Source organism: Cherax quadricarinatus, unplaced genomic scaffold (assembly GCF_038502225.1).
Source record: "Cherax quadricarinatus isolate ZL_2023a unplaced genomic scaffold, ASM3850222v1 Contig2878, whole genome shotgun sequence".
Classification (NCBI taxonomy): domain Eukaryota; kingdom Metazoa; phylum Arthropoda; class Malacostraca; order Decapoda; family Parastacidae; genus Cherax; species Cherax quadricarinatus.
This window is the reverse complement of record NW_027197904.1, coordinates 27,931-33,516: the sequence shown is the minus strand read 5'-3', so window position 1 is coordinate 33,516 and position 5,586 is coordinate 27,931.

The window sequence follows — 5,586 nt, the reverse complement described above, 5'->3', positions numbered from 1 at the left end:
AAACACTCTCAGAGCGCTCCCATACGAATCGCATACACAGAGCGCTCCTACATCCATCCCATACTGTCGGACAGCACTCCCACACCTATCCTATACTGTCCCAGAGCACTCCCATACCTATCCCATACTGTCCCAGAGCACTCCCACACCTATCCCATACTGTCCCAGAGCACTCACACACATCCAATACTCCCCCAGAGCAGTCCCACATCCATCCCATGCTCTCCGAGAGCATTCCCACACCCATCTTGCACTCTCCCAGAGCACTCCCACACAAATCACACACTTTCCCAAAGCACTCAGACACCCATCACATACTGCCCGAGGGCACTCCCACACCTATCCCATACTGTCCCAGGACACTCCCACACCTATCCCATGCTGTCTCAGAGCACTCCCACACCCATCCCATATTATCACCGAGGACTAGCACATCCATCCAATACTGTCCCAGAGCACTCCCACACACATCCCATACTGTCCCAGAGCACTCACACACTCATTCAATACTGTCCCAGAGCACTCTCACACGCATCCCATACTGTTCCAGAGCAGTCCCACTCCTACTCATAATGTCGTAGAGCAATCCCAATCCCATCCCATTCTCTCCCAGAGCATTCCCACTCCCATCCCATACGGTCCCAGAGCACTCCCACACATATCACATACTGCCTCAGGGAACTCCCACAGTAATCCCAAACTGTCCCAGAGCACTCCCACACCAATCCATACTGTCCCAGAGCACTCAGACACCCATCAAATACTGTCTCAGAGCACTCTCACGCCCATACCATACTCTGCCACAGCACTCCGACACCCATCCCATACTCTCCCAGAGCACTACCACACCCATGCCATACTCTGCCAGAGCACTCCCACACTCATCACATACTCTCCCAGAGCACTACCACACCCATGCCATACTCTGCCAGAGCACTCCCACATCCATCAATACTCTCCCAGAGCCCTCTCACACCCATTCCGTACACTGCTAGAACACTCCCACACCCATCAAATACTGTTTCAGAGCGCTTCCACACCCATTCCATACTCAGTCAGAGCTCTTCCACACCCTTCCCATACTCTCCCAGAGCATTCCCACACCCATCCAATACTCTCCCAGAGCGCTCCCACACACATCGAATACTCTCCCAAAGCAATCCCATACTATTCCGTACTCTCTCTGAGCACTCACACACCCTTTCCAAACTCTCCCAGAGCACTCTAACACCCATACCATACTCTACCAGAGCACTCTCACACTTATCCCTCATCCTCTGAGAGCACTCCAACAAATATCCCATTCTCTCACAGACCACTCCCACAGCCATCCCTTACTCTCCCTAACCATTCTCACACCCACTCAAAACACACTCAGAGCTCTCCCATAACAATCCCATACACAGAGCACTCTCACACCCATCCCATACTCTCCTCTAGCACTAACTCACCCATCCCATACTCTTTCAGAGCACACCCACACCCATCCCATACTCTCCAAGAGCATTGTCACACCAATCTTGTACTCTACCAGAGCACTCCCATATCCATCTCACACTCTCCCAGAGCACTCCCACACCCATCTCATATTCCCCCAGAGTACTCCCACACCCAAACCACACTCTCGCAGAACACTCCAGGACCCATCCAATACTTTCCCAGAGCCTTCCACATGCATCCCATAGTCTCCCAGAGCACTTCCTCACCCATCCCATTCTTTCCAACAGCAATCCAACACAAATCCCATACTCTCCCAGAGCACTTCTACATCCATACCATACTCTCAAAGAGCACTCCCACACTTATCCCCTATTCTCCCAGAGCACTCCCACACCCTTCCCATACTCTCCCAGAGAACTCCCACACATCCCATAGTCTCCAAGAGCAGTCCCACACCCATCCCGTACTCTTCCAGAGGACTCCCACACAAATGCCATACTCTCTCCGAGCACTCCCACACCCATACCATACTCTCCCAGAGCAATCCCACACATATCTCATACTCTTCAAAAGCACTCGCACACCCATCCAACACTCTTCCAGAGCACTCCCACACCCATCCCATACTCTCCCAAAACACTCACATACACACCCCATACTCTTCCAGAGCACTCCCACACCTCTTCCATACTCTCCCAGAGCACTCCTGCACCCATCCCATACGGTCCCAGAGCACTCCCACACCCATCATATACTGCCCGAGGGCACTCCAACACAAATCCCATACTGTCCCAGTTCACTCCCACACACAATTCATGCTGTCGCAGAGCACTCCCACTCCCATCCATGCTGTGCCATATCACTCAAACTCCCATCACATACCGTCCGAGACCACTCCCAAAATCATCACATGCTGCCCAAGGGCACCCCCACACCCATCCCATACTGCCCCAGAGCACTCCAACACCCATCCCAAACTGTCCCAGAGAATTCACATGCCTATCGCAAACTGCCCTAGAGCACTCACACACCCATCACATACTGCCCGAGGGCACTCCCTCACCTATCCCATACTGTCCCAGGACACTCCCACACCTATCCCATGCTGTCTCAGAGCACTCCCACACCCATCCCATATTATCCCCGAGCACTAGCACATCCATCCAATACTGTCCCAGAGCACTCCCACACATATCCCATACTGTCCCAGAGCACTCACGCACTCATCCAATACTGTCCCAGAGCACTCTCACACGTATCCCATACTGTTCCAGAGCATTCCCACACCTACTCATGATGTCGCAGAGCAATCCCAATCCCATCCCATTCTGTCCCAGAGCATTCCCACTCCTATCCCATACGGTCCCAGAGCACTCCCACACCCATCACATACTGCCTCAGGGAACTCCCACAGTAATCCCAAACTGTCTCAGAGCACTCTCACGCCCATACCATACTCTGCCACAGCACTCCGACACCCATCCCATACTCTCCCAGAGCACTACCACACCCATGCCATACTCTGCCAGAGCACTCCCACATCCATCAATACTCTCCCAGAGCCCTCCCACACCCATTCCGTACACTGCTAGAGCACTCCCACACCCATCAAATACTGTTTCAGAGCGCTTCCACACCCATACCATACTCAGTCAGAGCACTTCCACACCCTTTCCATGCTCTCCCAGAGCATTCCCACACCCATCCAATACTCTCCCAGAGCACTCCCACACCCATCCAATACTCTCTCAGAGCGCTCCCACACACATCAAATACTCTCCCAAAGGAATCCCATACTATTCCGTACTCTCTCTGAGCACTCACACACCCTTTCCAAACTCTCCCAGAGCACTCCAACACCCATCCCAAACTGTCCCAGAGAATTCACACGCCTATCGCAAACTGCCCCAGAGCACTCACACACCCTTCCCATACTGTCCCAGGGCACTACCACACCCATCCCAAACTGTCCTAGAGCATTCACACACCAATCCCAAACAGTGTCAGAGCACTCACACACCAATCCAATACTGTCCCAGAGCACTCCCACACCCATCCCATACTGTCCTAGAACACTACCACACCCATCTCAAACTGTACCAGAGAACTCACACACCCATCCCATACTCCTCCAGAGCACTCCCAAACCCACTCTATACTGTCACAGAGAAATCCCACACCCATCATAAACTCTCCAGGAGCTCACCACACCTATCCCATACAATTTCAGAGCACTCATATACCCATCCCAAACTGTCCCAGAGAACTCACACACTCATCCCATGCTGTCACAGAGCACTATCCCACCCATTCCATACTGTCACAGACTACTCCCACACCCATCCCATATTGTCCCAGAGCACTCACAACCCAATCCCATACTGTCCCATAGCACTTACACACCCATCCCATACTCTCCCACAGAACTCTCACACACATCCCATTCTGTCCAAGAGCACACTCACATCCACACCATTCTGTCCCAGAGCACTCCCACACCCATCCTTTCTTGTCCCAGAACACTCCCACACCCATCCCGTACTATCCCACAGCACTCTCAAACATATTCCATGCTGTCAGAGAGCACTTCCATACCCACCCCATTCTGTCCCAGAGCACTCCCACACCTATCCCATACTGACCCAGTGGACTCCTGCACACATCCCATACTGTCCCAGAGCACTCGCACCCCCATCCCATACTATCCCAGAGCCCTCCCACTGTGGATAAATTTTCTCCAGGAGATGGGTATCAGCCCCCTTCAGCCCCTTTCAGCCCTGAGGGGCACAGCCCTCTCAGAAGGGGCAAATATCTTGTTTACTGCTACAGCGAATAATTGATCCCAGATGCAGTACCAGTATACGACCTGTGGTCAAGCGACCGCCACTCTGTGTGGTCCAGTGTTGCCAAGTGTAGTTTAATAAGAGACAGTCCATCTCTTACCTTAGCAGGACAATTAAGGAAAATCCTGCTCCCACTTTATAATCATGGTAAAGATAGTGTATATTGTTGTCTATGCTTAAGACAGCAAGAATCAAACATTCTGCTTTGCTTCATGGAGGAAGTGGCAAGGAAGTAAAAGTACTAGGTCAGCTTTTCCTTTGTGCTAGGGGAGTAACGGCGTGGGGTGCTGTGGCGTCTTCAGATTACTTTTGACTCTACTGAGAGTGACACTGACGCCAGGATAACCAACAAAGAACGATCTGTGCGTTAGTGTGAACAAAATGTCTCATAAAACACAATAAATACTTAAGAGAAGTGTGATCAGCTTATTTAGTTATAAGATTGTGAACAATAGAGACAAATCTTGTGGAACATAGTGCACCAGTGTGCGTATTCCTATACTATGGAAGACGTGGACATCCAAGGACACTTCAGCTTCTATCAAGTCACCGATACCTGTCGAAGGTGTGAAGAACTCCATAGCTCACGCTACAAGAGCAAGGTAGGTTACGAATTTCTTGTAGTATAGGGGACTGCGCAGTTCTTGAGTCGCAAGGAGTTTGTAATCAACCTATAGTCGGCAGTGAGGTGCGGACTTTTGAGTCCACACAAGTAAGTTTGTCAGCCATCAGTGAATGAAATATGCTGACATAACACCCCCTAGGGGTAATTTATTATTTACATAATATGATCTATTCCAGCCCATTGAGGAATGACTTCGACAGCTTCTCAAGACCTCATTTGCAGGGGCGACTTTGCAGGCGATGAGCTGTATTTCTAAGTGAAGTTTTCCCTATACAAAATGTATAAGCTTAACTGGTAATCCCATTTCTCAACATACTGGTCGTTCTCGAACCGGATAAAGGCCACACTGTGGTTCAAATATGTTGTACTACAGTGTACAAATAACCTACGAGCCAAGGTCCTTCGAAAAAAGCTGTAAAACTAGTGTTTTTACAATATAAATCAGTATAAATGAGTCCCTCCAGACTCAATCACTGAGAATGGGCAGCCAAAAGAAAACGGGCGCTCACCCAGCGTTCACCCAAAGAAAACGGGAGCTGGGTGACTCACCCAACAAGAAAACGGGGGATGGCACACGGCATCCACTGCTCCCAAGCTCGAAAGTCGCTGACTATGACAATAACAACCCAACTGATGTTCGGTTTGTCTGAGTGTATATACACATAGTGTTTATAATGT